The sequence below is a fragment of the Miniopterus natalensis genome, chromosome 10, assembly GCF_054644295.1.
Source record: "Miniopterus natalensis isolate mMinNat1 chromosome 10, mMinNat1.hap1, whole genome shotgun sequence".
NCBI lineage: Eukaryota > Metazoa > Chordata > Mammalia > Chiroptera > Miniopteridae > Miniopterus > Miniopterus natalensis.
This window is the reverse complement of record NC_142090.1, coordinates 72844787-72856958: the sequence shown is the minus strand read 5'-3', so window position 1 is coordinate 72856958 and position 12172 is coordinate 72844787. Positions and strand designations below refer to the sequence as shown.

General features: G+C 42.7%; 1 protein-coding gene across 3 annotated transcripts in view; it reads left to right on the top strand.

Moving 5' to 3' along the window:
- The first annotated feature begins 5441 nt into the window (after positions 1-5441).
- Positions 5442-12172, top strand: part of HYCC1 (hyccin PI4KA lipid kinase complex subunit 1) — a 56655-nt gene continuing 49924 nt past the window's right edge. The window contains exon 1 of one of the 3 annotated variants that reach the window (XM_016217025.2): positions 5442-5608. The gene's annotated coding sequence lies outside the window, so the exon portion shown is untranslated. Of the gene's footprint in view, positions 5609-6264; positions 6282-12172 lie in introns of those variants that run through there. The other 2 variants (XM_016217024.2, XM_087821204.1) reach the window with 2 other exon arrangements.

The following is a 12172-nucleotide window of genomic DNA, read 5'->3' as shown; positions in this document are numbered from 1 at the left end:
TTTCCTAAAGCTTTGCTCTGCCCTTTCTTAGGGACATAATCATTTTATATTTGCTAATTTTTGATGAATGATGTGACTTTTTCTCGGTGTAATTCAAATTTGGAAAAAAGATCCTCAAGAGTGACTTTAGGGATTAGTATCATGGTTCAGCCCATAGGATATTTTGGGGAGATGGCACCTTTTAAATGACACAAGATAGCTGGGCATGTATCCCGTGCTTGTGCTGAGGACCTGCCTCCGCTAAAGCAGAGAAACCTAGGGAAGGTGTTCCTTGGTTCTGCCAGCATACAGGTACTAAGAAAGAGCAGCTTGATGGTGTCCTTACTGAACATTGCTGATGATGTTGAATTAGCTCGCCGAAACTTTATATTGGCATAAATATCAGGGTGGGGTGATGGTGACTAAGCATATGAGAACAAAATGTGAAAAATGGAAGTATTATTCATGCACTGGACTCTCCTAATCCAAGAATTACATACTAGAGTGAGAGGGCTGGCAAAACTCTTTGGGTGTGTGGCTCTTCCTGCCATTTCCCTTCACCCCTCTCCTTCCCAGACTCATCTACCCATCAACCATTACTTGTGCTTGCTGAATTATTTGGGGAGACTACTGGGCAAGGAAACCAAAGAAGTATGTGACCCCTTTGCCGCCTCTGCTCTCTGGGTGAGAAGTTAACACATAGGAAACAATTTTGGAAATATTCAAGGTGATGCACAATGAAGGGCTACATGGACTACAGTGGAAAGACTTTGCTTCTGATGAATTCAATGAGTGGTCAGAAAGGGGAGAAACCATGTGTACACTTGGCCTATGGACTTGGGGTTGGGTGTGCAAACCTGAAAAAGATTCGTAAACCAAGCCAGGACAGTGAAGGACAACCACCGTCTTTTCATGTTCTTCATTAGCCTGTATTTAGGAAGTTCTTCTATGGGCCAACCTATTACTATGACGAAGCCCAGTTCTACTTTGAGGTGGTGGTGTCTCTGTTTAGTATAGTTACCTATCTGCTTTTTTTCTGTGTCTTCTGTTATCTGGGCCCCATTTGGAAGAGACAATCTACATACAAGTTTGTGCTTCTATACTAAGTACTCACTAGTGAGGTCTTTTGCTCCCGCAGTAACAAGAGCTTCCCTGTGGGGTTTCTGAGAGTATTTTAAAGAACTATGAGTCATGAATTGGCTGAAAGGAAAAGGAAGAATGTCTGTCTGAGATTCACTGGGCAGAATTAATAAGTGATGTGCAGTCTGTCATCTCTTTATTTTGAAAAATAATATATACCTCTTTTTTTGGTTATCAAACTAACTCCTGTTTACAGTAGAACATTTGGTAAATTAAAAACATCTGTGAAGAAGAAAAGCAAATTCACCCATGATTTCCTCATGCGTCCGTGTTCCTGATACAGAGTCCTGATGCAAACATTAGCGGAGCTGTGATCATGTCACGTGTGCCGTTTCATATGCATCTTCTTCACCCTTTTCCCAGGTCGTAATTATATTTCGACATGACTCACAAAAAGCTGCATAAGTAGGCTCACCCAGCAACAATTCTTCTAGAAGACATTGGTTAATAAAGTGCTTTAGAAGATATATGTGGATATTTTTCATTTCCAATCACTTGAGGGTAGCAGTTAGTCTTAGGTTTTCCAACCCTATATATATATCCTACATATATACACACACCTCTCTCTCTATATATACCTATATAGAGAGGTATATATATATACCTCTATATATATTTGCCATATATACACACACACACACACACATATATATATATATATATATTTGTTGTAAATATGAACAAGATTGGCTCCACAGGGGTGGGGGGGGGGGTGGAGATTGGCTCCACTGTTAAAAGACAAGAAAAAGAAGACTTTTCCCTTAAAATATCTTTTATAAAGATATTAAAGTTAATTTTAATAGATGATTTTTTTGGAAAAATACGGAGAATGTTTTCTTTTTTCTAGATGTTATTCCTAGAAAAACCTGTAAGCAACATTGAAGGTAAAGTTCTCTTTGCAAAATGCAATTGGTCCAGCTTCTTCCACTTGGTCCACAATTCTGGAAGTCTACTTATTGGCTTATACAAGGTGAAAGGTGTAACAATTCATTTAGCATATCTCAAGCAATACTGATGGGAATCTAATAAACTTATTTGCAAAGAGGTAAATACATTTCAGTCGTTAGTATAGAATTGTGCCTACGGCTAGCAGAGGCTAGCAAACATGGGTCGGGAAGTTCTGGAATATGCTGACTTTCACAAAGTAGGTTAAAAGCATTTCCCTTCTAAAACAGAATGTTCCCAGGCATTTTCCTGGCGCTTTGCTGCTCATATATTAATAGTTACGTATAACAGTTAACTGCATACTGTCATTGTTGAAAATTTTTTTTATGTGCACGGATTGCGATGGAAAGGAGAGTGGATTACAAACATAAACTCGTGGTTCGGTTTTACTCTGGAGGAAAGACAATTTCAAGTGCCTTCTACACCATCCTACCACTGCAAAACGGGAAGTGAAGTCAGGCAGTCAACGGCTTCCTGTCTTCTTGCAGAAAGGAAACAGATATGTAAATATACTAGGCAGCCTGCAGCTCGCTCTCTACTCAATCCATCCTATGCACGGTCCCGATTCGGCATTAGTAAATGCTATGCTGTCATTTCTATGTTCTCAATCCTGGGTGTACATTAGAATCACCTGGGAGGCTTTCAAAATAAACCCTATATCCAATCCCTACCCCCCCACCCCAATTTTCTGATTTATTTGGTGTGGGTGTGGTTTGGGCACTTACATTTTTAGAAGGCATCCTAAGTAATTCTAAGAAGCAGGCAGGAAGCCACTAGGTAAAAGGACAGAGCCTGAACATCTGAAGTTGCACTGAAGGCACTCTACTTTCTGTCCCCAAGCTAGCTTGCTAGGCTCTGGCCAGCCCACAGGGCCTCCCATGCCCTTTGTCTGTTGCTTGTGCTTTCCTCTTCCAGGCATTCCAAGAGGTTCTTCCTTACACATTTCTTTTTTTTTTTTTTTTCTAATTCAAATTTCTGTCCATTTTTCAATACCCAGATCACTATTACCTCCTTTGTGAAGCTTTCCCTGACTGCCCTTGACTGCAGGGCTTACTCCCTCTTCTGAACACACGTAACACTTATTGCCTAAGAAATCCTCTGAATAATTAGTCAGTCATGTACTGCGTTGTGTCATCTCTTTCATTGTTGTGGTGGATGACTAATCTTTGCTTAACTTTTCACCTGTTATCCAGCTACGTATACTGTAAGCTTCTCGAATCCCTTTGCATTCTTGTCAAGCTGAATGCCTTGCTCAGTGCAGAAAGTCAATAGATATTTGCCCCTCCCTTCCAGCCCTACTTCCACAGGTGTGGTTCAGGCCTTCATCTCTCCTGCAGTTTTGCCCTGGTCCTAATGGGCCTTCCTGACACTGGACTCTCTGGTCCTTTAAATCAAGCCAACACATGGTGGCTCACATGGATAATGGCCAGCAGAACTGATTGTGTCAGTGCACTCCTCTGTTCACTCTTGCTCTCTCCCTGTCTTATGAGCTAGGGCGCCCTTTGGATTCCTTTTTCTTTATGGACCCTCACTTTCCTACTCCCTGTTCTGCTAGGACTTGATAGCAGAATGCCATTTCTCTGGTTTTGACTACTTGTGTTCTTTAAGATGTCAGGGTATAACATACTCTCTAGATCTTCTTATCCTTTGGGTAAACACTTGCCCTGGCCAGGCTCTGGCCCAGCTGACCTAAATTATCTTGCCAATATTCCACCAATAACCTGGTCTGAGCTGTCAAGATTCCCCTTAAAGAGAACAGATACTCTCTACACTGGCTTTAGGATTCTCAGCCTTTAAAAGAAAACTGATTGTGTTGTTGTTCACATGATCAAAATATTCTGTTGGTCCCTCATTGCCTGTAGAATAAAGTCTAAATCTGAGCTGTCCAATATGGGAGCTGTTAAAATAAAAATTTAGTTCTTCAGCTATACATTTCAAGTACTCGATAGTCACATGTGGCTAGTCGCTATCATATTGGACAACACAAATGCAGAACATTTTCATCTTTGCAGAAGGCTCTGTTGGACGGTGCTCATCTAAATACCTTAGTGTAGCTCATGAGGCCTTTTCAATCATCTCAACCTTTTGCTTTAGCTTAATTTTTGGCTGCTACTCACTTTTCAGTCCTACCCATTTTTCCCAATGCTCCCTACCCACTCAGGGCCTTTTCACAACTCCATACCTTTGAACATGCTGTTTTCTCTTCCTGAAACGCCCTTTGACTTTATTCCCCGGTAAACTCCTATCTCTCTTTTAAGATCCCATTCAAACATCATCTTCCTTGTGAAGTTCCCTGACTTTCTTAAACACGATAATTTCTTCCTGTGTGTTCTCCTTGCTCTTTGAACTTAGCTCTGTTGCTCTTATCACTGCATTTTGTTATTATTTGCTAACAATACTGGCTGTGCTCTTGGAAGATAGATCCTGTCTGATGGTCCTATAGATCTGCTCTAACGATTGCTTGAGATTGTTTGCTTGAAGCCCTTTTGATATCAAGTAATATATTTTCTTATTTATGTGTGGCATGTTTGGAAAGGTCTCTTGCTGCTTTAGAAGTCTTTCCTCTTTCTAGTAAAAATCTAGAATGACTTCCTGTCTTCCAGGTTGAAGGTCCACTTTTCTTCTGATTAATTCTGTTTGGATTTGAAAGGATGTGGTAGGAGGAGTTGACAAGGTCAAAAGCAGAGGGACTCTATGTAGGAGCTGGCTCAGATGTGCTCAGGTTCCAGTTCTTACACAAAATAACGTGTGTTTTGGAGAAAAGAGTAGGGAGGCAAGATTGGGGGGCTGGGGAAAGCCATGGAAAGAAAATTGGGAAATTGTATTTGGCTTTTTCCAGGCTAAGGCCAAAAGCAACGATATAATAAATTAGGAAAAGTTTTTAATTACCATTTTGTGAAAACGTACATTTCTCCCCCTCCACCCCCCCCCCCATTAGAATTTAATAAAATTTTGATAAATTCTTGTGTCTCGAATTACTGGGAAGTCCTTCTGACCAAGAAATTGACCTATCAATTAGCTTCCCTTCCGTGATTATGGTTAACATCACTCGAAAAGGTTTCTTTTCTGCTGAGGGGGGCACAAGAGGGTCTCAGAGTCGAAGAGACCTTTACTGATCGCTGCTGCAAATCTCGCAGTCAATCATCTCCCTTCGAGCGCTCCGCCACGCCCACTGCCGAGACCACGCCCACCTCCCGGATCCGCCCCAGGCCCAGCCGAGGAAGATTCTCATTGGTGGAGAAGTTGTTCTGGTCCCGCCTCGGGCGACGGCGATAGGCCGAACTAGCGTGGGGCGGTGGTGGTTGGTTGCCGGGGGACGGGTCTCTCGTCTTGCCTGTCAGAGTGGCTGGCGGCAGTGGCGGCTCTCGGAGCTGGGTTGTCAGTCAGTGAGCCGAGGGGGAAGATGGCTCGTCGGGAACCGTTTTGCTAGGAAGAAGGGGGGCAGGTGCCGCTGCTACTCGGGAAAAGGCACAGCTGACGCCTTCGCCGTCGCTGCGAGCCAGACACGTCGAGTTCTGGAGGTGGAGCTCCGGGAGCCGCTCTGGTGAGTCCGGTCGAGCGACCCACGGCGGGGCCCCAAGGCGGCCGCCGGCCGATAACTTTTTTGTCAAGGAGGAGCCGGGGCGCGGCCGCGGGGAGGGCACCGGGACTTTGTCCTCCGGGCGGCGGCTTCGTTGAGAGTAACGGCTCCCGCGCGAGGCGACGCCGCTAGGCGCGGGACCGCGCTGGGCGCGGGGGGCGTCGCGGGCCGCGGGCTGCGGGGCCGGGTGAGGGGTCGGCGGTTGCTCGTCCCGAAGTTGGGCGCCCCCTCCTGCTGCTGCCTGGGCGGCGGCAGCTTTGTGCGCGCGGACTCGAGTCTGCCCTCCTCCCGGCGAGGAGCGGTCCAGACTCCGGGCGTGACCCGGGTGCCGCCGCCGCGGGGGAGACCCGCCGCCCCTCTGCGGAGTCGACCTGGGGTGGGAGCCCCCCCCCCCAGCCCGCGGTTTATGCTCCGGCCTGACCTCCCCCATCCCTTCCAGTCCAGCGGGGGGCTACCGCTCTGGGTCCGGACCAGTGGCCAAAATGGTCACCGTCGACCCCCCCCCCCCCCCCCCCCGTTCTCTGAAAGCGCTCGCTTGGGTCTTCGGTCCCCCGCAGGTCCGAAAGCAGCTCCGACTCCTTCCTCGGTCATTACACTGGAGCGAGGTCTCCTCTTCAGCCTCCGCCTCCCCCTGTCTGTGAGTTACTCCTCTCCCTAGGCTGATTTTTTTTTTTTTTTTTTTTTAACATATTCGAGAGTCTGGGTTTTGTCTGAAAATTGTTGCCTCTGAAACCCCAAGTTTGCACGCTTCGGCTCTGCTGGGTTGAGACGTTCCTGGGAGATTTTAATTCTGCCCTTAGCGGTGTGACTGCAGGGAATGGGCTCCCTGAGGAGCGGGCTCCCGCCGCTCGCCCGCGGCCGCTGCGCCCCTGGGGAGGGGGGGGGGTTGTTCCCCTGGCCCGCCGGGCCGCTCACCTCCCGGGCCGGGCTGCAGGCTGCGGGCTGCGGGCTGCGGGCTGCAGGCTGCAGGGCCAATCAGTCCTTTTGCAAATCATTTGTCCTGTTGAGTTGTTGGAGCAGGTATGCCACCTCTCTGGCTCACGGCACGCTTTACAGTTTGAGGTTTTCAGCTTTTAAAGCCTTATCTGCATAAAGTCCTAAGGATCGGGGTAACCTTGAGTCAATGTTACAGCCCTGGGAGGCTTGTTTTCCTCACATCCGAACTCTGCCCTCTCAATCCCCTCCCCCCAATTTCTAAGCTTTTTTTTTTTTTTCTTCCTTTTTCTTTAGGTTAATACATTTTAAGGTTTGCAAGATGAATATTAGTCCAAAGCACCATGTCTTTAAAGCTCAGGGAAGGGCAAGAAAGAAAGAAAGAAAAAAAAAATGCCTGTGGGATACTGCTTGGCTAATAGTAGCTTCACAGTCAGTTATTAAAATAATCCATTTAAACAAAGCGGCAAGGGGGGAAACACCGTCGCAGGTTTAGAAAACACATTCTGGATTTGGCTGCTGCTTTTTTGATTCACTGTGATTATCACCAGAGAGGGATTGTAAGCCCTCTTAGTTGTCAGCGTTAATGGTACCTGGATGTGGACCTGGCATCCACGTGAGGCACTGGCGAAGTCAGTGTGTTGTTCCTGCTTCCTTTCCCTGTTGTACTTCTCTTTTCTGAAATCTGCTCTTGGTCGCATCTTTTTAGAGTGGTGTCATTTTGACAGAGTTTAAAAATGTCTTATAGTCGAGATATTTGACTATTTAATTCGGGATCCTGTTGCCTGGTATTTATTTTATAATGCATATTAAGAAATCTTTAAAGAATGTTAGTATCAAGATCATTTTTAGGGTATCATTTTGCAAATAATTGAAATTATGCCAAACAAATTTATTTTGTACTGACCCAAGCTGATAGGTACTAGGGATACAGAAATGAGTGTCATAGCTCTGGTCATCAAGGAATTAACTGTCTAATTTACAAGGCAGGGAAGTAAAATAACAATTATACTACCATGTGACGAGTGTGATTAGAGATATGCCTGGTGTAGCAAGGGAGCAGAGCAGGAGCTGGCTAACAGCTTGGTGTAGGTAGAGTCAGGAGCACACAGTAGTTTTGAAGTATGATATAATTTTGCCAAGTGCAGGAGGTAAGTGAATCATTTTCCAAGAGGAGAATATAATAGGTGAGAGGGCAAGGAGGCATGAGAAACCATGACAGTTTAGAGAAGTCATTCTCAATGACAAGTCCAAAGTCAGTAACATTGACATTGACAGGGCTTGAATGCAGGGGTTGGGGAAGTGGAGAGAGTGAGAACCGAGAGGGTGGTAGAGGGCCAGACCAGGGCATTATTTCCTGGCTAAGGGGATTGGATTGAAGGTGATCAATAAGAAACTATTTAATGGATTTGTGTTTTAGGCCCTCACTCTGGCATAGTGAGGTAGAATCTGATTGGTCCTGTCACCTTTGGGAAGAAAGAAGGAGGAATCAGGACCCTGAGGATTTGACTTCCTTCCATTGATTGGAAATGAGGAAAACATAAAGGGAGGGAAGATGATAAATTCTGTTTTTCATTTTTTGAGTTTGAGCAAGCCATGGAGCATTCAGGTGAAGATGTAGGTTTTGGTCTATGGGTGTGGAATTTGTAAAGGAGATCAGGATTAGAGGGAAGATTGAGGGATAAATTGAAGCTGTATTGATTTGGTTATGTTGAAATGAGTCAGGGAAGCCTTTAGCATGATAAAAGCAGCAGCCAGAGAACAGACTCTGATAAAGAGCGGAAATAAGTAGAAGTATAGTGTGAAAGAGATAGAAGAGTACTGTAGTAGTTAGAGAAAGGTGGGAGAGCCATCGGGAGAGATGCTAAGAGTGAAGAGATGTACACATAGAGGGGGGTGGCTCAACAGTTTTGAATGCTGTAAAGAGGTGTCAAGTAAGGAGAGGACTCCACGGACCAGGAAATTTGTCAGCAGTCCATAGGTGACTTTAACAAGTACAGTTTTAGCTGAGTGGTGATTCAGAAACCAGTCTTCAGAAAATTGAGAAAGAATGGGTGGTGATAATGTAGACATGCTTGAATGAGGCATTTCAAGAAAACAAAGAATGGAGAGAGGAGATAACGATAGCTATAGAGCAGTGGTTCTCAATCTTAGCTGCACATTTACTATCATCTGGGCAGCTTTTAAGAATCCCAGTTTCCAGGGGGAACCCCCATGCCAATTTGTGGGGTGGGACCTAGACATCAGTATTTATTTCAACAGCTTGATTGAAGTGTAATTGGCATTTAGTAAACTACACATATTTAAAGTGTGCAGTTTGTTTGACACATGTTTACACTCGCAAGACCATCATCGCAATCAAAATAACGAACATATTCATCACCTCCAAAAGTAATCTTTTCCTTTCATCCCTGGAAACTACTGATCTACTTTCTGTTAGGATAGATTAGTTGCATAGGTATTTTAAAGTTCCCTGGGTAATTCCACTGTGCAGGCATGTTGAAAACCACTACAGAGGGATACAGGCTGAAGGAATGTTATGTTTGTTTCTTTATGTTCTTAAGGAAAGCAAGAATTAAGATATTCAGGAAAGATTAGATAGATATTTATTGGAACTAAGTCCCTGAGACAACAGAAGTGGTTGGAATTTAGAGCTTCGACCGATAAGAAAGGAAGACAATTCTGGAAGCAACATCTTTAACAAAGAATATGATGTTAAAGATGGTATATTTATTTGTTATCAGCATTGAAGTTGTCATTGTGTAGTATCAAGATTGGTTCTCTGGCTGAACCGGGTGTGGCTCAGCAGTTGAGCATTGACCTAGGATCCAGGAGATTGCGGTTCGATTCCCGGTCAGGGCACATGCCCGGGTTGCAGGCTCGACCCCCAGTCGGGGGTGTGCAGGGGGCAGCCGATCAATGACGGCTCTCTCATGATTGATGTTTCTCTCTCTCTCTCTCTCTCTCTCTCTCTCTCTCTCTCTCTCTCTCTCCCCCCCTGAAATCAATAAAGATATATTAAAAAAAAAAGAAATAAGATTGGTTCTCTGAAGTACTAAAAAAAAATTAGAGAGCATGTTAATTTTGTGAAAATGGATGCCTTCAGAAAACCCCTTAAATGGAGCCTGAGACCCCTGGCACCACCATGTTATGTTTTGTCATTTCTTGGAGGGGAGCAGATGGAATTAACAGTTGACTATTGCTTATTGTTGAGAGCCAAGTACTGCCAGAGTCTTTTTGGCCCTCTCCGAGTTAGGCTGCATATTTGCACTGAGGAAAGAGAACATTTAACGTTTGAAAATCTCCTGTTTACAACATCTTTGCTCAGAAGAAATCCTGCTTCCTTGCCCTTTGGATATATGCCTTTTAAATATATTGGGGGAGAAAAATCATTCTTCTGTCTCTCAAATGAGACTGAGAAGAGTTGTGATTAGAAGTGTCAAAGGCCCACACTTTCTATACTGAGAAAGATAATACCTATATCCCCCCCCCCATTCACTTTTTAGGAAAAAATTTCTGGCTCACAATTGGAATGTATGTAAAAGCTGAGCCCTACTGGTTCTGAGGTCCAGGGCTTGTTCCTTACTTTTGATTCTTACATTTGGCAGGGGGCTAAAAGCAGAATGGCTAATATCTAAATATTTTTTGATACTGTACTTGATCATAAATAAAGGTGGAGTGAAAACTTTTGTTTGACTGTTTTCTAGAGTTCTGAAAATTTCTTTCACTGTGATTAAAGTATCAAAGTATGACCTGACGTGGAGAGGGTAGGCATCCCTAATTTTGGTGCAGCCTAAACAGAGTGGGAATATCAATGTTGGCATGATTTTGGATACCATTGTTACTGTAGCCACAGTAATATTGTAAACATTCTGTATTTTCTTAATTACTAATGTACTACATAATAATTGTAGGAAAATTGTAAGATTCAGGAAAGCATAAATGATAAGTAACTTTATAATGCCTCCACCCAGAGATAATTATTATTAACACTTTGATGAATATTCTTACAGGTCTTTTTAATGGGTAATTTTTTTAACAAAAAGAAACCATATTTTATGTAGTGTTGTTGTTTTTGTATGTGCTGTTTTGTCACGTATTTTCACTTAATAGAATGAATACTTATCTGAGTTAGTAAAATATTATTTGCTTACAACATATAACATCATTTTAAATGTGTGGCTGTTATTCTGGCAAATGGGTTTATCATCATTTATTTAACTACCGTTCCAATTGCTGAAAACTTAAGCTTCTTTCAGTAATTGTGAGTGAATAGTGTAGCAGTTAGCATCTTGGCAGATTAATCATTGCCCATACCTTTATTTCCTTAGGATAAATTCTGAAGTCAAAAGTTATGTATATTTAGCCCTACCCAGTTTGGCCAGTGGTTGGAGCATTGTCCTGGGGACTGAAGGGTCCCGATTTGATTCCAGCCAAGGGCACGTACTGTGGTTCCAGGCATGTACCTTGGTTGTAGTCTCGATCCCAGTCGGGGTCGTGCGGGAGGCAACCAATCCTTGTGTGTCTCTCACATTGATGTTTCCCTCTTTCTCTCCCCTCCACTTCCACTCTCTCTAAAAGCAATGGAAAAAATATCCTCAGGTGAGGATTAAAAAAAAAAAAGATATGTATATTTAAATTATTTTAAATAGATATTGATAGATTGCCTTCCAGAATGGTTTAATTAAATTTGCATTTATTGTTTTGAGAAAGCAAGCAACCTTTCCATATTTGGCACTAGCAGTGAAAAACTGCCATTTTAATATGAAAAATTGTATCTTCTATTTTATTGTATCTTCTATTTTAAATTTTATTTCAATATTAGTGACACTAAATATTTGTATTTCTTTTGTGAATTGTCCATTAGTGTTCTTTTTTATTAAGATGTTGGAGATTTTAAAATTTGAGTTATGAGAGCTCTTTGTATGTAAAACTATTATACCTTTTTCAAATTACATTGCAAATAATTTCTCCAGTTTGTCATCTGCATCCTAATTTTGTTTTTGGTATAGGTTTTTCTTTTTAACAGGTTTTTTTTAATCCTCACCTGAGGGTATGTTTTTATGGATTTTAGAGAGAGAGGAATGGATAGGAAGAGAGAGAAACATCAATGTGAGAGAGAAATATCAATCCGTTGCCTCCTGTATGCACCCCAACTGGGGATAGAACCTGCAATCTGGGTACGTGCCCTGACTGGGAATCAAACCCGAGACCTTTTGGTGTACGGGACCACAGTCCAACCAACTCAGCCACACCAGCCAGGGCTTTTTACACAGATATTAAAGCATTTTTAGTGTAGTTAAATCTATCAAATTTTTCTTTTATGGTATCTGTCTGTTAGGAAAGCCTTCTTGAATTCCCAGATTATATAACTATTCACTTCTATTTCCTTATATTACTTTAACAGTTTTAAAAACATTTACATCTTTAATCTATTTTGTATGTACTTTAATGTAAAGTGCTAAGTAAATTATTTTAATACTATTTATTGAACAATATCTTTCCTCAAAGGTTTTATTTTTTTTTATTTTAATTTTTCTTTAGCTTTACATTTATTGTACTTCTTAAAGTCATTCTTTTTTCCTTTTAATTGAA